Source organism: Saccopteryx leptura, chromosome 5, assembly GCF_036850995.1.
Source record: "Saccopteryx leptura isolate mSacLep1 chromosome 5, mSacLep1_pri_phased_curated, whole genome shotgun sequence".
NCBI lineage: Eukaryota > Metazoa > Chordata > Mammalia > Chiroptera > Emballonuridae > Saccopteryx > Saccopteryx leptura.
Window position 1 is genome coordinate 80,091,370 of NC_089507.1, and position 23,080 is coordinate 80,114,449.

At 35.0% G+C, this 23,080-nt stretch overlaps 1 pseudogene; it reads right to left on the reverse strand.

Moving 5' to 3' along the window:
- Nucleotides 1-20,178: 20,178 nt before the first annotated feature.
- Nucleotides 20,179-20,624, reverse strand: LOC136406320 (cofilin-1 pseudogene; annotated as a pseudogene).
- Between the last annotated feature and the right edge of the window lie 2,456 nt (nucleotides 20,625-23,080).

A 23,080-nucleotide genomic window follows, 5' to 3' on the forward strand; every position in this document is an offset into this window, starting at 1 on the left:
TAAAATGCTTAAGTTTTTCTCATAAATTAGGTTTTTGTTAGAAGAGGTGGAAAAGTCAGACTGAAATTGTGTTGAGTCCTTTCTAATAGCACCACTTGGAATGGCAAAAGAACATTAGCAGGAAGAGTCTACAGGTCATCCAGTGGCTGCAAATGGAGATCAAATGGATCACCCAAAATACAAAGTTATATGCCTGGATCAAGAAAATAAAGGGAAGTGGGTCTAGAAGAGGATGCCTAGATCCCACAAAACTGTGCATAAGATTTACCTTTATATACCTGTTATCCCAGAGGGCTTCAATTCAACTTATTATCCAGTTCAAATCAGAACCATGAAAATCATCCCTGTGAAGTTCAAAACCACAGCTAAAAGGTAAGTACAAGAGGACAAAAGAAAAGCCTAAATCAAAGAAAAAGAGATGTCAACATCACCATGTCCTCTTCCACACTGCAGTGGCAAGCTGGAGAAAGGAAAGAAAAAGCAATTGCAACCAGGTGATTTACAGTTTGGGGATTATAAGTGAGACTAGGATACTTACATTACTTACTTGATACTTCCTTCAAGATAAAATAACTGTAGTATATCATAGCATTGTGTCTATTTTCTAAAGATGGGAAGAAAATTCATGAGTCTGCTTGAGTTTTTAAACCAAGGGCAATGATATACTGCACCTGTTTAAACTTTAAAGGAATGGTAAATATAAAACATACATGCACTTACTCAGCACATTAGTTACATGGCCATCATGGTTCACCTACTCTCCAATAAAAATAGGCATTATTCCTCAATATCTTAGATAAAAAATTCCCAGGGTAGTATCTGATAAGCCTTTCTGAGTCATTTGGTCATCATCAGATCAATCAGGTCTAGCCAAGGGATTATAGTACTCAGATCAGACATGAACTATTTTCTCACTCATTCAGTAAAATGGGCTCTATTGTCATAAGGAAGGTGGAAAAAGTGAAAGACAGGCCAAAAATTTAAATGTCCTTTAAGATAAATATCATCTTATTGTCCTGAGTATATCAGTGACTAGATGTTCAAAAGTTCAATTGCACATGAAAAAAAGATGTTATTATACCCTGCTTCTCTGGTCTTTCTTCTACATGGTATCTGCCTTCTGAAATGCTTGTAATAATTTATATTAAAAAAAAGTGCAGATCCTGGCTGGTTTGCTCAATGGTAGAGCGTCAGCCCTGGGTATGGAAGTCCCAGGTTCTAATCCTAGCCAGGGCACTTAGGATTCTCCACCCCTCCCCACTCTCTTTTCTCTCTGTCTCTCTCTTCCCCTCCAGCAGCTAAGGCTCCATTGGAACCGAGTTGGCCCCGGGTGCTGAGGGCTGCTCCATGGCCTCCGTCTCAGGTGCTAGAATGGCTGCGGTTGCAGCGGTGCAATCATCGCCCCTTGGTAGGCATGCTGGGTGGATCCTGGTCTGCGCATGCGGAAGTCTGTCTGACTCCCTCCACTTCTAATTTGGGGGGAGGGGCCAAAAAAGTGCATTTAATAGAATTACTTTTAATGTCCATGTTTTCCTATATTAAAATTAAAATTTTCTTTATTATCAATGGGTCTCTAAAATTATAGGGGATGAGAAGTATAATTCAGATTATATCATGTTAGAAATTATATTTGAACTATTATTATGCAAACCTTGAATTAATTTCATAACCAAATTCATGTCCTTTGTGCCTAAGTGGGTTTATATTAAAGATCATAAATAATTTATTCTCATCTTGATTTATCATCACAAGAAAATGTACATGCAAAATATTTGTATGCATTGTTGATATATTCACCCAGAAATTTTCCTTCAGTTGAAAAGAATAATTTCCTGGTGAGGTTCATGTTAAAATATTAGCTAGGACGTCCTAATATTTCTTCTTCAGTTTTTACACAAAAAGATATTAAAAACTAAGGTAGAAAACAAAGCCACTAAAGCAGTGAAAATCAGGATAAATGGCCAAGTATCTGCCTGACTCCAGAGGGAGTTTCTAATAACTAAAGATTAGATGGAGTCATTAAGCAGAATCATTTAGGATAAAGTAATAAATTATGTCCATCAAACCTTAATACATATTCTTACCTCAGAGACATGATGCCATCATTAAGTAAAGTAAAAGAAACCAGGATTTTAATGAGTAGAAACAGTTTTCTCTCCAACTCAAAGCCATTGTCTGTTGCCCTTTGTTGCTACAACTGGGAGTGTAAATCCAATAATCAACAGATCTCAAGACAGAATTGGACTAGAAATAACAAATTACACTCCAGAAAGAAGTCAGAGACACAGGAGGAGATGAATACAAGAATAACCATGGGAACTCTCTGCTCTATAGTTTTCATGATTGCTTCAAATGATCCTCAAATTAGTTCCTATCTACACAATGACATAGCTAAGCAGACAGTGAAAGCAGAAGGCCTGTCCAGCAGATCTCACTAGATTGATAATGAAATAGCAAATAACTTTTCATTTAAATGTGGAAGTAAGATTTTAACAACAACTGCACAGTGGTAAAACAGAGCAAGAGGGACCAATGTATTTGATGATTGTCAAGTAAGACTTTTTTCATTAAATAATGAATACAAAAACAATAACATGCCAATTAAGATACAAAAGAGATAAAATGCATCTGGGTTGCAAAAATAAGAATATTTTTCTTGAATAATATAAACTATAGTAAATAAAAGTAAATTTTAGAAAATCAGATTGGTGAAATATTTCTATATTTATAACATAAAACTATAAATTTATATTAATATATTTAAAATTTGAATTAAATAAAAATTTTTCTGGGTAAGATGATCAATTGTTAGAAAAAATTTTAAAAATTCATGAAGGAATATTTTTACCATTGTCATAGAATTTCTATCTTTAAAAGGTTCTTAGCACAGAAGAATTTTACTCATGTATTTTTTAATTGAATTTATTGAGGTGACATTGGTTAACATAATTATATGGGTTTCAGGTGCCCAATTCTACAACACATGTATATACACTGTATTGTGTGTTCACCTCAAGTCAAGTCTTCGTCCATCACCATTTATCCCCCATATACCCTCCACCTCCTTTCCCCGACCCACTGAAGTCACCACATTGTTTTCCTTGTCCATGGGTTTTTTCTCTTTTTTTTTGTCCTTTTCTGCTTTAAACTGCCACCCCATTCATCCAGTCCCACCCTCCTAGAGCTGTCAGCCTGCCTTCTATCTATGTGCCTGTCTCCATTTTTCTTGTTAGTTCATTAGTTAGTTCATTTTGTTCATGAGTGAAATTTTATGGTACTTTCTTTCTCTGACTAGTTTCAAACATTATGCTAAATGAAATAAATCATGTATGCTTTTAATCTTTTAAATACAGATATAGTACAAGCTCAGTAAACTTATTCACACTCAGTGTTACCTATTACGTGCTGATAGGCTGCTATGTATGACTAAAGTGAAAGGCAAGAAAAGCATGGCTCTTGTCCTCATGGAGTTTATAATCTAGTGTATAAAAACCCATATACCCAGAGCACAGGAAAAGATAGGAAACCAATTTTTTAAACTGTGTAACCATGATATAAAAAAATTGATGATACACACAAAAAATAAAGTACTAAATTAAGAAAGAAAATGTTAAACAATAACTGGGCTTTCATAACAGAAGATAATGCTATGAGCAAGTTTTGTTTATTCCAATACTAAATTTTGACATAATATTAGAAAATATATTTAATAATTAGGTCAAAGATGAAAAACCATGTAATTAGTCAAATAGCAAAATGTACACATGGCAAAACTAAATAAACAAAAGCAAAAACTAGAATACACTAGAATTTTCTAAAATTCCTTAGAATTTTCAAGAAAGTAAGTGTTCAAAAAGTAATAATTTAAAACTGAGCATTTCAAAACATATGAAATAGATCTAACATAATGTACTATAAAGTTGACATCTGAAATCAGTGAGAAAAGAATTAGTCAACAATTAGTTATGAAACAATTATCTATTATCAAAAGGAAAGTTAAATATCTGCCTTACAATAAGAAGCAAAATAGATTTTAGGTGGATCTTAGTTAAATATAAAAAATATATTAAAAATTTTAAAAACACAAAAGAATATTTATTGAATTTCAGGTTATGATTTTTATAAGAACAAAAGTAGAGAAAGCATCAGAAAGAGTAAAAATAAATTACAAATAACATTATCAAATATTTGTAAAATATATGGCAGGAAATGGTATAATATACTTAAAATGGCTGAATATCTTTAATCAAGAGAAGAATAACTACAAAATACAAACAAAAAATTGCACTTTTGCATGTGTAGACACTTCACACAGACATAAATAATATTGGTTAATAGATATTTAAAAGTGTCATCATTATTTATTAAAATGATAGACTATAACAAGACACAGTTTGCCTATCAAAATAATAAAGGAAAACATAATTTTTAACAACAATAAAGATTTTTTGAAATGGAACAATTCTGGCCAGAGTGTAATTGGTATATGATTTTAGAAAACAGTTTGATGCTATATGTAAATTGTTTTGTAAATACTCAGACTATCAGCATTATAATTCCCAAATTAAGCTGTACTAAGGAATAAAACAGTTTGAATCTCTGGTGTCCTATCTGTTCATCCACAGGATGGGGCAGGAATGATGAACACATATGGTGAAGTTTTATGATCTTGGTCTGCAAATGCCATTCCATTACTTCTTACCACACTGCATGGGCCAGAAGTCAGTCATGCGGCATAACTAACCTCAAGAGAGGCTGGGGAATATGGCTCAGGCTGTATTCACGTGAAGGGGGAAAAAAAAGTAATAGGTTTTAATACAAATGAAAATCTGCCACATCGTATCCCCCAATTTCAACTAGTGAAGGATAGATATAAAAAGATGCAGACAGAGAAGAAAACCAAAAGGTAATGGTAAAAAATAAAAACTCTGAAGTAACAACTATCAATTGTTTTGTGATACTAAAAGTATCTTTGTTTCTCATGCCATTGACAATTTTGAAGAGTACTGGTCAGGTATTTTGAATAATATTTTAGTATCTGTTATGTGATATAGTTGTCATGACTAGACTGTGGTGATGGGTTTGCTGGAAGAATAACAAAAAGGTAGAATGCCCTTTTCGTTACATAATCTCAAAAGGTCCATGATATTAACATAATTTACCGCTAGAGACACTAACCTTGAATCACTTGGCTAAGGTAGTGTTGGCAAGATTAGTAAGGAAGATTATATTTCACTCTCAGAGGAGAAAGAACCTATAATAATATCTAAAATTTTTCTCTAAGGAAGATTTGTCTCTTCTTCATTTATTCAATCGTTAATTTATGACAATCTGAACTCATTGTATTTTACTTTGTGTTATAATCAAATACAATGTTATTTTATTGCTTAAATTGCACCAGATTTGGCCATTGAAGTATCTTTCCCTACCCTTTTATTTTTCTCAGCATTTTCTTACTTTCTGGCACTGAATAATGCTCTAGATTTATGCATTTTCCTTGCTTCAGTACTAGAATTGATCACTTTTCCAAGGAGTTCTGGTTTACTTTATTGAAAAATGGTATTTAGAAACTAAGATCTACATCCTGACATGACTGCATTTACAGCTCCAATTAGTAAATGCTTGTTGGTAGTGATTATGCTGACATAAAGTGCAATATCAAAAATAGTAAATTAGCCTGAAATAAATGTATTATATGTGTATGAATTTATATATGCAAAAAATTAAGCCTTGATTTGATAATATATTGATAATTATTTTGGTACTAAAATTGTGTCATTTACTATTCTACCTTTTTCTTCATTTTAATCATGATATCTTTCAAATCACTAGCCTTACCATTGCATACCATATACTAGATAAAACATGTTTTTGTTGACATTTAAATTGCCTCTGGCAACATGTTAAAGAAATGTTGGAATAGCTAGAAAGTTAAGTAATCACATACTCTGTACCATTGAGCTGGAGATATATATAATATTCTTCCATAGTAGGATAAAATCAACCCATGTTATATGCAGTTTTAACAAAGATTATATAAAATGAGAGCTTTGGGAAAACCATTGAGAAATATGAATATATCTTTAAAAGTCACGGTGATTAAAATATCCATTCAATGTTTTATTTTTGGAATAATCCCGTATTATTTCCTATATCTTCTTGATACAATCAAAAGGAAAAATATACTAAGTAACATAATCTCTATAAGCATAGAAAGATATAGAACAAGTACTTCACTTTTTATTTTTTATTTTTACTAAGGTTGTGCATTTTATAGCCCTATATTCACAGGCAGAATAGCAACAGAACACAAACTCTCCGTAACGAATTGTGAGAAACATGATGTTCCACCTATTTAGCAGAAGAAGGCTTTAGAGTCATACTTTTAAGTTTCCTTTCCACTATTTGTAACATACTCTTGGAGACTAGGAAATCATTATTTTTTATTGCTTTTGTCTTTGTTCTGTTTCACATTATTGATTTGTTTCTACTCCATTTATTTCTGAGCACAGACTGCATGAGAACTGATTGTTTAATTTGTTGTTTGTTAAAAAACATCAGGATGGGTGATATACCGTTAAGTATGCTTGGAGGAGTAGCATTCACTAGCATATGCTCAACTTTGTCTTACACTAAATTTCCTCAGGGAAAAAAAAAACTTTACCTTTGTACAATAACATAGATCAATTTTTAGGAAATTATGTTTTGGCACAAGTTTGACCAGTTTATGTCAATTCATATGTGCCCTCTGAAGACTTATTAACTTATAAAATGAATGTGAAGTGAGAGTAATTTTGTTTGCAGGAAAAGAAGAGACATATCACTTTAAATGTGTGAAGTCACAAAACTTTTTAAATACAATTAATCCTATCAAATTTCCTCAGATTAAAAATACTTAAGTACTATATTATTTTAATACACTGATTTATACGGCTCATTCGACAAATTATTTCATGTTCGCATTATAAAAGAAAGTGAAAAATAGAGATATTATTTAGATAAAGTGTGAGCACATTTTAACTTAAATATATTTATACTTAACTAAAATATATTATAAATTTAAACATATATACTAACTTAAGCTCACTCTTTTTTTTAGAATATAAAGTACATGAAGGCAACGTTTTCTTGCCCATTTTGTTCAAAGCTGTATCCCCAATACCTTGCCAATAAATAGATACACAAGTGAGCAGGTATTATCCCCATTTCAGGGATGAGAAAAAGAAAATACACATGGATACATTGTTTTATGATTATAATTTAATTTTTGACTTCTGATTTCATATGAAAAACTCTAGGCCTCAGATTGAAAAATGATTTATTCAGGTGGCCAATTTTAACATTAAGAATTAGAATCATGTAAATCTCTGAGCCATGTAAACCCCTTTAAGTGTTAGAGAAAGTGACACACGAGCAAGTCAGCCTAGGAAAGGAGAAATATGAGTTAGATACCAGCAGCAAATGTAGTTCTGATACCGGAAAAATGACCTAGAGGTCTGGCTGGCTGTTACCATGAAAATCAATTACATGACCCAAGTGCTGGTGAGGAGGAAGGCAGTTTATTCAAGTTCCAGGCACCTGAGAATATGCGGAACTCATTTCCTCAAAATCCCTTCTTTCTCTTCTGGTGCAAACAGGCATTTTTATAGGGAAGGAGAAGAAGAGGGAGAATAAACTAGATTAGAACAAAGGAATCAAAATATGGAGGTTGGGAGTTATTTGCTGAGGTGACTTAAAACAGTTTGTTCAGGTAAGTGGATGAAGGCTAGTTCATCTCCTGGAGCTGGCATATCTGAAAGCAAGAATTTGTCTCTTTTCTTGTTACAGGAACTGAAGGTAAGAAGTAATTTATAAACTAGCATTTTTGTTTCATGTAACAAGTGTCCACAGGTTCCCACAATCAAGCTGCCCTCTTTGGCCTTGAGCAAGAGAGAATCAGAACTGCAAGCTCAGCATCAAGGGTGAGAAGGGTGGGAGCTTATCCTTATTCTTCTTGCTTAGATGTTAACACGATGTGCATCAGCCAGAGGAGAACAGGCCTATTAACTGTAATGAGAACTTGGCCACAGGTGAAAGCACAGGTTTGATTAAATACTATTGATTTGTTATAGAATATATAACTTTGATTATTAAACTAGTAGTGTTGAATTATGATTATAAGAGTGACAAACTGGATTTAACATTTTACAGAAATTATTTTATAAGTGTACTTTGTCAGTGCATTCTTATTTAGCTCTATTTTATGGCTATTTAGACTAAAAGCAGTAATATAGCTTTCCTAGTCACAGTCCAGGTATTACCGAGGAAGAGTGCCAGAGTAACAGAGAGACACGTGCATATCAGACATGAAAATCTCTACTAGATTTTGATGATACCACCTCATAGCTTATAAGAATGGTGACTAGATAGGTCTCTACTTCATTCAGTTTTGTTTAATTAGTATTACTAGCAGGTAATCTTTACTATAAAGATCCAGACATGTTTCACAGCCCAGGTAAGTGACCCTAAGGAACTGTAGCAGAACATACTTTCCAAAAAACACCCAACGTGCTCTTCTGCCATGTGACCTTGCTGTTCCTCCATCAAGAGTTAGAGTCTAATTCCCTTGCCCTTGAACCTGGGCTGACTTGTCCTACTGACAGAATGTGGCAAAGAGATATTTGGGGACTTCCAAAGCTCCATCATAAGAAGACTAAAGCTTTTGGCTGGGTCTCTTAGAACACTTCTTTTTGTGATGTTCCCACTGGGAACCCATTTTCCAAGCTGTGAGAAGCCAGCGTCAACTTTCAGTCATGAGAGTGACCCTTCATTACTATCTAGCTCAGTCATGCTTTAGATCAGGGGTCCCCAAACTATGGCCCACAGGCCACATGTGGCCCCCAGAGGCCATTTATCTGTCCCCAGCCGCACTTCCGGAAAGGGCACCTCTTTCATTGGTGGTTAGTGAGGGGAGCACAGGATGCATCCTCTGGAGTACTGTATGTGGCGTCACTCACGTACAGTTGTACTTCTGGTGATGTGGGACACATGCATCACGGCTCCGGAAGCACGTCATATCACTTGTTACGGCTAGCAGTGACAAATATGGAACAGGACATCGACCATCTCATTAGCCAAAAGCAGGCCCATAGTTCCCACTGAAATACTGGTCAGGTTATTGATTTAAATTTACTTGTTCTTTATTTTAAATATTGTATTTGTTCCTGTTTTGTTTTGTTTTTTACTTTAAAATAAGATATGTGCAGTGTGCATAGGGATTTTGTTCATAGTTTTTTTATAGTCCGGCCTTCTAACGGTCTGAAGGACAGTGAACTGACCCCCTGTGTAAAAAGTTTGGGACCCCTGCTTTAGATAATGCGTGCTCCAGCTCACATCTTATTGCAACTCAATGGGAAAGCCCAGTTAAGAACTGCCCAGCTGAACCCAGTCAACCCACAGAGTCATGATAAAAGTTTGTGTTTTAAGCCATTAAACATGCAATCCTTTGATAAGCAGCAATAGATAATACATGTAGAAAAAAAAAGCATTTTTAACTCATTAGGAATGTAAAATATTTCAGGGCATGAGAAACCCAGAGTTCTTTCAGGATAATAGCTTGTTCAGAGAATAGCTCATCCAAATAGTTTAATACCATCCAAACAGGTGACTTGAGTATAAACGCATGATTACAAGATGTGCAGCGCATCTCAATAGAATGCTGTTTTTCTTGTTAACCAAATGGTTTGTATTCACTATAAGGAGTTTTCTTGCTAGAATCAATTTGAGGACTCACACTTTGGTGGCTGTTTTACTATGCATTTTATATTCTCATTTGTCATTACATAAGTGAAATGGCAGCCATGGCAGTACAAGTAAGCATAAAGAACAGTGTCATTTCATTGCTCTCTCTGTTCAAGTAGTGGTCAGTGGATGGAACAAGGAAAACCATGAATGAGTGTTGAGTGTTTATGTGGGTAGGTATATGTCCACACACTTACATGTGACTATCTCAAAATTCAAGGGACAATCCCTCTCGTTTTGTCCAAGAGGAGATACAGAGGAAACACCAAACACCACTTCAAAATTCATTCTAGAAGCTTTAACATTATGGTAATCTGCCCAACCTCATAAAGTTATCCAACCTTAAATATGAGTAGGCTTACTTATTTGGAATATATATGAAAGGATAACACAAGAAGATAATAATTGTAATGCCGGTGGCTGAGGCCAGGCAGGTCCACATTGGATTTGGGGAGATGGTGGAGAAACTGTGGAGCCGAAAAGCATAGGGCCATTCTAATTTAATAGAGTCTCACAATGGTGGACAAGCAAATTGGCTGGGGAAACCTTTCCTCATGGCAGCAGGTGAACAAACAGCAAAACGGCCCCTCCCAGTGGCGGGCAGACAATCCGCAATCTGCCCTGAGTCAAACAACCTGTAGCCTTACATAGGCTATGCACACATGACCCTGCTGTGAACTCACGCACTAATCACGCAAAGTGCAAGCAAGCAAGACTAACAGAGTTGTTTTCCCAACAGTTATTAAGAACATAAGAAAGCAAAAGCAAAAAAGAAATGTGTCATTTATTATAGGACATAGATCATGACAACTTGCTCCTGGCTGAAAAACACTTCTTAAAAATGGATTTAGTCTCATTTTTATGTCCCACCTATGTATGGAATCATATAGTTCTTAGTTTTTTCTGATTTACTTATTTCACTCAGTATAATGTTATCAAGGTTCATCTATGTTGTTGTAAATGATCTGATGTCATCATTTCTTATGGCTGAGTAGTATTCCATAGTATATATGTACCAAAGCTTTTTAATCCACTCGTCCTCTGACGGACACTTGGGCTATTTTCAGATCTTCGCTATTGTGAACAATGCTGCCATAAACATGGGGGTGCATTTCTTCTTTTCATACAGTGCTATGGTGTTCTTGGGGTATATTCCTAACAGTGGGATAGCTGGGTCCAAAGGCAGAGACAGGGACAAGAGTGTGGGGGTTACGTGGTGGGGGGGAGGGGAGGGAGGGGGTTGGAGGTGGGGAGGGGCACAAAGAAAACCAGTTAGAAGGTGACGAAAGACAATTGGACTTTTGGTGATGGGAATGCAGCATAAGCAAATGGCAAAATAACCTAGAGCTGTTTTCTCTGAATGTATGTACCCTGATTTATCAATGTCACCTCATTAAAATTAATAAAAAAAATAATAATAATAATAAATGGATTTAGAGCCCTGGCCGGTTGGCTCAGTGGTAGAGCATCGACCTGGTGTGCAGGAGTCCCCAGTTCGATTTCCGGCCAGGGCACACAGGAGAAGTACCCATCTGCTTCTCCACCCCTCCCCCTCTCCTTCCTCTCTGTCTCTCTCTTCCCCTCCTGCAGCCAAGGCTCCAATGGAGCAAAGTTGGCCTGGGCACTGAGAATGGCTCTATGGACTCTGCCTCAGGTGCTAGAATGGCTCTGGTTGCAACAGAGCAACACCCCAGATGGGCAGAGCATCGCCCCCTGGTGGGCATGCCGGTTGGATCCCAGTCAGGCACATGCGGGAGTCTGTCTGATTGCCCCCCCATTTCCAACTTCAGAAAAATACAAAAAAATAAAATAAAATAAAAATTAAAAAAACTTTTAAAAATGGATTTAGATAAATATTTTCCCAAATAATTTATTCTTTGTTTGTTATTATCCGTATTAATGTACAATCTTAAAATTATTCATCTTAAAGTCATTAATTATCTGAAAAGTCCTTGTTAGGCAACATCTGTGCATGGACATTATACAAGATGCTGTGAAAGACATAAAAGTAAAAGTAGCACATGTTTTCTGTACTACTAAGATTACAGAGCAAATTAAAAGAAAAAATTAAGCTGAACTAAATAAATACTAAAGGCACAAATATGAAAAGTCATAGCGCTATATCCAAACACAGTCTTTTAGATAGAAATAGAGTGTGGTTAAATTATCGGCTTCAGAATGTTGAACATGATCCACATGGGCCCTGAGGCTTCCTGTTGATCCCTCTACCTGGTCCATTTTACGGGTTGTTGTTTTTTCTTCAGCAAGCAACATAAAGAGATGAGTAACATCTCTTTACCTCTTCTCACAGAATAGCCTTGCTTCCACTCATAAACAAGGAGTGACTCTCAAGCTCTGGTTCTCTCTCCTGTCACATAGCCCACTGTATGTGCAGGCACCCCACGCTGGCCCAGCACATCCACCATGTATAGCTATCAGATAAAATACAGGACGGCCAGTTAAATCAGAATTTTGTATAAACAATAAACTATTTTCATGTGTGCCTCAAACATTGCATGAGACATATGCACAATGAAAAAATATTTAACTAAAATTTAAATTTAACTGAATAGCCTACATTTTTTTATTTGCTGATTTTGGCAAAGCTATTCCCATGATACATGGGGAGCATGGGAACCAACAGAAACCAACATGAAGCTCTGGCTATTGCTTTTGCTGTGAGTAACAAAGTCCTTTGTCACTGACCCAGGAGTCTCATGTCTTTTTCTGGCATCCGTGATAGAGTCACACACTAACAATTACCCTGCAAGTATGGAAAAATCTCAGATTCTGCACACTTCCTGACACACAAAGGGGGAGTCTTGTTTGTCCCTTGATCATTTTAGTAACTTATAGATAGGCAGAAGAGGACAAATGGTTTTCTACAGGCAAAATTAACCAAGTGGAACACAGTTTGAAGAATAAAATAAAAAGAAAATTGCATATTCAGAAAAATAATATTATAGAAAGTCTTAAAACTGTTGAGAATTCTCTTTGGGCCCTTACATTTCTTACAAGCAGTGATGCTGATTGTTTTTTGTTTAACTTTTCAAGGATGTTTATAACATCCCTGAAATGATACAGTATAACCTTCAAGAACCAAGGACAAGTTGAAGTTGTTTACTTTTCCATGTAATAAAGATAATGTCTGTTTCTTGTGCAAAGTTCAGGCAGGCTTTACTGCACTTTAAAAAATATTCAATTCCCTAATTTCGATAGTCCTCCCCTGTAATATAGCACACTGTATGCTCAGGCAGCACCTGGCCTTCTCAGACGACCCGAAGTAGTTGTGTCTTGGGGAAATGAAGCAAACGCTGATACTCTTACTATTGCTATCGCTGAGAGTAATACAAGGTTTATGTCTCAGACCCAGGTGTCTCATATCTCCTGCCAGCATTTGTGAACTCTGGTAGATTAACTTGTAAGCTTGCAAGTAGAGTAAAATAACAAACTCTTTCCAGTTCTAAAGCTTATAGAGGGTTTCAAATTTTTGAAGACTTCATACATGAGGTGACAGTCACTGAAGGACTATTACGGGTTTTGTCTTGAGAGCTGACAGGAAAATGCTATTTTGACATGATTCCCATGCTCTTTCTCATTTTCATAATCTTCTCAGACACTACTTCTCTGGCTGGGACTCCATCTTCTTCTTTTCAATATACAAAATGCACTCCCCTGAATGTGCATACATAACTTCCAGTCTAAATACTTCTCCTGGTTCCTCAAAAAACTGAAAATAGAACTACCTACCGTATGACCCAGCAATCCCTCTCCTGGGTATATACCCCCAAAACTCAGAAACATTGATACGTAAAGACACATGCAGCCCCATGTTCATTGCAGCATTGTTCACAGTGGCCAGGACATGGAAACAACCAAAAAGCCCGTCAATAGATGACTGGATAAAGAAGATGTGGCACATATACACTACGGAATACTACTCAGCCATAAGAAATGATGACATCGGATCATTTACAGCAAAATGGTGGGATCTTGATAACATTATACGAAGTGAACTAAGTAAATCAGAAAAAACCAGGAACTGCATTATTCCATACGTAGGTGGGACATAAAAGTGAAACTAAGAGACATTGATAAGAGTGTGGTGGTTACGGGGGGGGGGGAGAAAGGGAGAGGGAAAGGGGGGGAGGGGCACAAAGAAAACTAGATAGAAGGTGACAGAGGACAATCTGACTTTGGGTGATGGGTATGCAACATAATTGAAAGACAAGATAACCTGGACTTGTTGATCTTTGAATATATGTAACCTGATTTATTGATGTCGCCCCAGTAAAAAAATAAAATTATAAAAAAATAAATTAAATAAATAAATAAATAAATACATACATACTTCTCCTTCAGGAGCTGTCAGCCAACCAAAGAAATCCTTTATTACCACTTGAAGTTCTGTTCTTTCGTCCTTCCTAAGCACTCCCAAGTGTCCTGCACTTTTTACATTTTTGCAATTTCTGGTTCACACACCATCTCACCCACTATCCTTTAAGTTCCTTGAAGTCAGGTTTTGAAGTTTTATCCTCAATGCTTAGGATGATAATTGGCATATTAAAATGAATATTTGTTTACAGAAGAGTTGTAGAAATTGCAGTAAAATTCCCTTCTTTGTTGTATAGTTGCCTGACTTTTCAAAAAAAATTTATTTTTGAGCACTAATCCATAATTATGAAGTGCTAGAAGAACTTCACATGTGAGAAAAGGCCCTGATATTTTCATATCACATTCTATTTCCAGAAAGATTCTCGTAATTGGTTGGCTCATTTTAAGACTTAAAAGATGTCCTTTCAGTTCTCAAGAATTACTCACAGTGGCTAACTTAAGTACAGATTTTTTCCCAATAAAGACAGAATTTAAAATGTAGTTATTAGAATAAACAGGGGGGAATGAGAGAAGTCCATTCTAGATGAATAAAGACGATGAAATATAGGTTCTGTGGACTAAACTATGTCCTCCTTTAATTCAATTTTAAAGCCCTAACCTGCAATTTGACTTTATTTGGAAATAGTGTCTTTAAAAGGTAATTAAGGTTAAGTGAAATCATAAGGATGGGGTTCTAAATTTATATAAGACTGGTGTCTTTTTTTAAGAAGGGGAGAGAGAGAGAGACATCACTATTTTCATCTCTGTGTGCACGCAGGAGAAAAGACAACGTACAGCCAGAATGAGAAGGGGGCCGACTGCAAACCTAGAGAAAACTCTCAGAAGAATCTGAATTGGTTGGGACTTTTGATCTTAAACTTCTAGCTTACAAAACTGTGAGAAAATAGATTTCTGTTAAGTCATGCAATCTGCAATGTTTTGACAGCTGAAGCTGTCAATACAATAGCCACCTTAGACAATGCGGTCTTTTTTTTTTAATCTTTTGTTGCTGGTCTTGTTGTTGTTTTGTTTTGTTTTTTTATTCAGGATCTAATCAAGGTTTGTATCATGCATTAAGGCTGTGTGTCTGTAGTCATTTTTCATGTAGAGCATCCCCAAATCTGCTTTTTCTGCTTTCCATGATGTTGTTTTTAAAAAAAAAAAAAAAAATTTAATTGAATTTATTGATATAACATTGGTTTGCAAAACTATACAGGTCAAAGGGGTTAGCCAAAAAAGATAATACATAACACATAACATAATCAACAGTGTGGTGATAAGCAGAGGGCACAGGGGTGGGGACTAAGTGGAGATGGACAAAAGCAGGGGAAATGAAGACCAAAGAAGACACTGCAGGGGGCAGAGGGTACACGATGGGTGGGCAGGTGGTGGTTTGTTGAGTTGTGAATTTGATATATATATTTTAATAGGGGATTTCACTATAATAAAAAATAAATGTAGCTATAATAAAGAATATTTTTTAGAATTAAAGTAAAATGATTCGACAAAGAATTTCTGTAAATGCATCATTTAGAGGCGAATGAATACAAACTACCCACCAAAATCTTCCTTTCTTGGGCACAAGGCAGCAAATGCATTTTGCAGTAACTCTTGTGGATCAATGTGGTCTACATGTCTATGTGCTCTTTCAGTGATGAAATGTAAATGGCAAAGATATGTTCAAGAAGGAATTTCTGGCTCTGGATTCCTGCTCCCCTTCCACCTAGTTGTAGCAAAAATGACTATACTCAGGACCCTCTGTGACTTCACGGAGCAAGCCTCCCAGGAGCCTGAAACATTAACCTTAAGCTATTTGCAAACATTCTCCATATACCCTTTTCCAAATTCCCTACCACAGATATTAATAGTCTCGAGTGAAATGTTAATTTAATACTTAAATAGTGACTTCTTATCACCTACATTGATATTCTTAAAATTTCATGCAACATACCCATAACTGCTGAGAAAAATTCATCTTCACTCATGGAAGCTGAGGTTAATCATATAAACAAAGTGGTCATCCTAATGGATAATTTATTTGAACTCTCATAAATGTTATTTTTTACTCTATAATACATTTATCTTTGGTTTTATATAAAATGTTTTTAATAACTACCAGAAAAATTATTATAAACTTTTTACAAATATATTTGAGTAAAATTTACTATCATATTCCATAATGATCCTGGACCACATGGCCTTATTATTTAATTTCTGGTAATTCCCACCTGACCTGTGGTGGCCCAGTGGATAAAGCATTAACCTGGAAGGCTAAGGTCTCTGGTTCAAACCTCAGGCTTGCCAGGTCAAAACACATATAAGAAGTAACTACTACAAGTTGATGCTTCCTGCTCCTTCCATATTTTTTATTTTATTTTATTTTTTTATTAAATTTAATGCAGTGACATTGATAAATCAGGGTACATATGTTGAGAAAAAACATCTCCAGATTATTTTGACATTCGATTATGTTGTATACCCCTCACCCAAAGTCAAATTGTCTTCCGTCACCTTCTATCTGGTTTTCTTTGTGCCCCTCCCCTCCCCCACCCCCTCTCTCTCCTTCCTGCCCCATATCCCCTCACCCCACCCCATTACCATCACATTCTTGTCCATGTCTCTGAGTCTCATTTTTATGTCCCATTTATGTATATATTCATATAGTTCTTAGTTTTTTCTGATTTACTTATTTCACTCCGTATAACGTTATCAAGATCTATCCATGTTATTGTAAATGATCCAACGTCATCATTTCTTATGGCTGAGTAGTATTCCATAGTATATATGTACCAAAGCTTTTTAATCCACTCATCCTCTGACGGACACTTGGGCTGTTTCCAGATCTTTACTATTGTAAACCATGCTGCCACAAACATAAGGGTGCATTTCTCCTTCCATCTTTTCTCTCTCTTCATCTTTTATATAAAAAAACAAAACAAACAAAAACAAAAACAAACAAACAAAAAAAACACTTGCAGCACCCAACAACATATCACACACTTTTTTCCCACACTTTATACTTGCTTTTTCTATCTGTAATACATTCTCCCTCTTTATCGCTTGCACAAACTCTTATTTATTTTTCAAGGCTCAGAAACTTGTGGATTATTCCCTAACTCTCCTGTTTTCACCTAAGTAGTCTTGATGCATTTCAAGTCTTGGTACACATCACCCTTTTGTACATACTGCTAAAATTAATGCCGGTGAATAGTCAAGATACAATTGTCTCCTTTTTAACTATGTCTTTCTCCAGTGCAAGATCTCCTTCATTCATTTGGAATTTTCCCCAATATTCTAATGTCCATTTAGGGTTTCATTATTTCCAAATATATTCATTTAATTTTAAACAAAAACATTGGACTCCTTTATTTCTTTTTCATCTCCTCTTTCTGTTTTCATTTTTCTCCTTCTCTTTCTCTTTCTCAATTTCTTTTTTTATTTTATTTTACTTCATAGATTTAAATTCATCAGACATAACATCTAAAAAATATGTATGTGATAAATTGAAGAGACCATATTTGGAAAATTTAAGAACATATGAAAGTGTCACTACTCAGAAAATAAAAGAGATGCACTCAATATTCTAAAGGTTAAAGTTTAATCCCCTAGAAATTTATTGCATAAACTTGTTCAGTATAAATTCTAAAGATACAGAAAATATTTATTTTAGTAAGGTATCTAATGTACTAAAATGTTTTTAAAATAAAATTGTAAAGTGATTTTTATGGTAACCCATTTATTTAAACTATGATATTTAACCTACATACATAAAATTAGAAAGATATGGATCTGGGGAGACAGCATTTTCTGAAACTCTTATGTAAGACAAGATAAAGAACATAATATAAACTATATTGAAGATTTTTCTTATGCATACATACTGACACATTCTGTAATTAGCCAAATACAAAATAGGTTTTCTCTCTTTTTTATGTTCCATAATAAAGTTTATAAAGTACAGAATTACTTATAGATGCAACAATTCTGTTTTTTTACATAGTCTAGAAACACTGCTCTTTTGTATTAACAGATATTGCTTCTGATTTTAGCAAATTATTAATAAGAACCTGGTGAAGTTCAATAAGACATTTCAAAATCTTTTTAAGCTAGAAAACAGTTGCATGCATGAGTCTATTTTCTACCAGCCATTTTAGCAACTCAAAAATAAATCTGTGCTAAAGCGAATAGCCTAAACTACACAGTTCTGGTTGACAAGTTTATACTTTCATACACATTCTTAGTAAATATTACCCAAACTAAAATAAATATTTACAGCAAGAAAAATCAAATATACATCCAATTTGTTTCATATTTTTCAATAATAATACTCTACTATTTTATTAACTATATCAAGTACTATGCTTAGTATTTCATATGCATTACTATATTTCAATTCTTGGAAACTAATTTCTCACATTTTATTATTTCTGAAATACAAATTTGACTTACAATCACTGTCAGACAAACAAATATCAGAATTTAGTAATTACTATCTGTGCATACTTGGCTGTTGTGTCTTAATGGCATGACTGGATAATTGAAATTCCTCAGTCAATAAATCATCTAACTTCCAAAGTTAAACTCATAGTATCGATATATTTTTTTCTCTTAGTACATAAACCAATGGTGCATTTTACAATACTTTCATTCATGACCAGATTGTCTATAGATTCATTTTCTGATGAAAAATAGAAATTGTCTTAAATCAGGATGTGCAGCAATTTTTTTTTTTTTTTTTTTTTTTGCTCATTTTTTAAAAGAAAAGTCTCATAACTCTGGCTGGTGGCACAGTGGATAGAGTTTCATCCTGGAGCACTGAGGTTGCGGGTTTGATCCTGGGGTCACCAGGGCTCAATCCCTGAGTTTTTAGCTTGATCCCAAACTCACCAGCTTAATTCATGGGTCACTCTAGTCAGAACACATATGAGAAGCAATCAATGAATGCATAACTAAATGAAATAACAAGTTGATGCTTTTCTCTCTTTATCTCTCTCTCCCTCTATCGTCTCTTTTTTCCTTTCTTTTTCTTAAAAAATAGTCTCATTTCAAGCTTTGCAATGCAAAGTATAGACATTTATATCATTAAATATCTCAATGTTATCTGATTTTTATCTCCCACATTTATGTATAAATTTTAATTCAGTATCTTAACCATCTTAAATACAAGATGAGGCAAAAGTAGGTATACAGTTGTCCATGTGGAAAACACTACAATAGTTAATACAAGAATGAACTGTGTTTTACATACTCACAACTGTAAACCTACTTTTGCTATACCCCATATGTATAGCATAGAGTACAAAGAGATTAAAAATGAATTTAGGGTCAAAAGTTTATAGTACTAATTGTAATACTAATACAGTGTAGTAATAATAACAAGAAGCTTTGCAAAGCCATCAATAACATTTACTATTTAAATGGCCTAATAGTGATTTTAAAATGTGAATTTTCGTCTGCAACCATACCAGCCTGAACGCACCTGATCTCGTCTGATCTCAGAAGAATGTGAATTTTCTATTAGAAAGCAAACTACTTTGTTCTTGTTAAGTGAGTATTTTGATTGTTTTTTTAAATGAAAGTCTCTACTGGTCCTGCTTCCATAAATTGCCACAACCAGGTGTAAAGGGAAGGGGAAGCAGGCGGTGTGGGGAGAAGTCATCTCCACAACATTCCACTTACACACAGAACTAAACAGTCAAGCATAGAATCACTATTGGTCAGAAGTTGGCAGCATGAGAAAGGGGAGAAACAGGTGCAGAGTTGGAGATCATACAGGCCCCCACTAACTGGGGTACCTGAAGGGGAAGTTGGTCTGTGTCAACCAAGGAGGAATCAGACCCATCAGGTATGGAGGGAGGAGGCAAGTCCAAGGCTTGAGGGCGGGCTGTTTAGCAGCTGAGTGAAGTGATGGCCCTCCTCCTGTTGGGATCCTCCCAGCCCCTCCCAACTGGCAGGAGGTAGGCAGCCTGCAAGCCCCATCCGCATGTCGGGAGCTGCCCAGTGTTCCAGGCACTAGGAGGGGGCTCACAGAGGCTTGCCCTCCGGGGAGATGACTGCACTGCTTCCATCTTCTAAGCCAGAGTGCTGTGGTCCTTGACGTCCTCGCAGCAGCTTGCTTGTGATTTGCGCTTGATCCCTGGCAGCTTCCTCTTGATGGCAACCTTGGAGCTGGCATAGGTCATTTTGCTCTTAAGGGGTGCAGACTGGGGCCCAAGAGATAAAGAGCAGTTCCTTGGTCTCGTAGACTACATCACGCAGGGCGTAGTGGCAGTCTTTTCCCCGCAGCCTCTTGACAAAGGCAGCCTCGGGGCACTCTACAGTCTGCGCACATCACCTACCAGGACTTCCTTGCCCTCTTCCAGAATGATCCTAGTGTGCTCAGTCAGGCGGAAGAGCACTGTCTTCTTGTGCTTCTTCATCTCTTCTGGTGCCCAGGACTCATGCACCTTCATGTCACTGAACACACTGATGACTCCAAGACAGCCACAGCTGAGGCCAAATTTCTGGAAGGACGAGAGGCAGCAAGAGCTGGAGAAGGTGGGAGTCACTCAGCTGCTGCCAAGATCCGACTGGAAAGCAAACTACTTTATGAAGGTAACATGAGCAATAATTCTGAGCAAAGGGCACATACAATTATTAACTCACTTATAATTCAAAAAAAAAAAAGAATTTTTGTTTATTTGTTTACCATTTTTGCTACTTGAGCATATTCATTTAACTGGTAAATATTGAGACTAAAAAAATGGATTAGAAAAAAACCCTACATGCAGTGAAGAGTTTGACAGAGAAATGTGCAGTCCTTGAGAAGCAAAGCAAGATAAAGATGGTAGAAAAGAGTGATTTTCTCCCAAAACTTATTTAGTTGTGAATATTGTACATAAAATTTTTTTAAAAACATTTATTTATTTTTAAGACTTTATTTATTCATTTTAGAGAGGAGAGAGAGAGAGAGAAGGGGGAGGAGCAGGAAGCATCAACTCCCATATGTACCTTGACCAGGCAAGCCCAGGGCTTTGAACCAGCGATCTCAGTGTTCTAGGTCGATGCTTTATCCACTGTGCCACCACAGGTCAAGCAGTACATAAACTTTTAAGAATGTCAATGACAGAAAAAAAAATCAAGAATGATTTAAGCTGATGCAGTGAACTTATGAGCACAGTAATTTGCATGGGGTAGGTATTCCATAAGTATTGGTTAAATTACTGTCTGAGACAGTAGAAAGGTTACAAGGAACAGTAATCTTGAAAACTATACAGATACATTTGGCTAAAAAATAATTTCATCTGTAAGATCTGAAAATAGCAGCAATACTTTGCAATGTGACAGGAGTAATAAAATAAAAGAAGTTAAGATTGTGAAATAAACAAAATAGGAATAATTATTAATGTGGTCAAAACAAAAGAAGTTTTTGTTTGTTTGTTTGTTTTTGTTTTAGAGAGGGGCGGGAACAGGCAACCTCCACTTTGGGACTATGCTCCAACCAACAGAGCTATCTGGCCAAGGCTTCAAAAGAAAATTTTGTATGTTAAATAGAATTTGTGAAGGCATAGAACCTTTGGAGAGCTCCATGTGAAGCTGATATGCCTATTAATCCATAGATGATATCAAACTGTTAATCAGACAGTGAATCAATCTTCCCTGACATTACATTGTGAAATAAATTAATAATTATCTATATATTAAGCACCAGCTGTTAGCCTATAATCCATATAAAATATGTGAACAATTTCTAGATAAAATTAATTCAATCTATCAATACAAACTATTAATGAAATTTATTGGCTAATTTCAAAAACACAAAAGATACAGTCTGATATGCCAATTTTTCTGCAGAACTACATAATAAAGTTTAGAATTACAAAAACAGAAAAAGCCAAGAACTCATTTGAATTGATTTACTTATCATTTAGAGCTATTATTAATTCTGAAATAAAATAATGGTGGTTATTTTACTAAGCAACAAACTGGCTCAAGAGAATATCTGAAGTAACTTCAGCCACTGCCATACAATTCCATTATATTAAAGTGCTATTAGCTACAACTCAGTAAGGACAAAAGCAGTTCAGTATTTTTTAAACCACTTAAATTACCATAAAATATATTGAAAACTGATACTTCTTTGTTCCAATGTTATATTTAACTAATTTTTATTGTTAATTAAAGGAAATAACTTATCTAACATTTTTTATTATTTATCTATACATTTAAATCACAATTATATCTTGCTCATGCATTTTATCAAAATATTAATATGAAATTCAGGTTGGAGGTAAATAAAACACGGTTGTCCTTCAGCAAAAATGAATATTAATTTTCCCTACAAAGCTAATGATTAAAAGTAGAATTATTAAAATAATTACATACTTATGAGAAAATGCAGTATTAGAGGTCTTATTCAAACTTAAAGATGACTAATTTATTTTGTCTTATTAATTTTAAAAATTCTTACAAAATACAATAATAAAAAAGTAACATGAAATTGCGTTAAAAAAACTCATTGTCTCCAGAGATAAAAGACCACATTATTATAAAAATTAAGTATAAATATTTTATAAAATTCACTATACAAAAACAAAAAATGCAGAATGTGATTAAATATTTACGGTTTTGTGATGAGGCAAAGAGCAAAGATTTCTTTGAACTACATTTTTAATTTATTTTAAAAATGTAAAAACTACTCTAAAAATGAAAGCAAGGTATGCACATGTATTTATGTATCTATGGTTCCTAAAAATGAGACATTATTTTCCTTTTTTAATTGATTTTCCATTACAATAGGAAAATATCTTACTAAATATGACCAGTCAAAAATAAAGAAAAGTATTACAGAGTCACTATTTTAATATGATTATTTCCTTGACAGAGAAGCCAAGATATTATTCAATATCAAATTCCAAACAAAGAAATGGGCTTGGAAATATTCAAG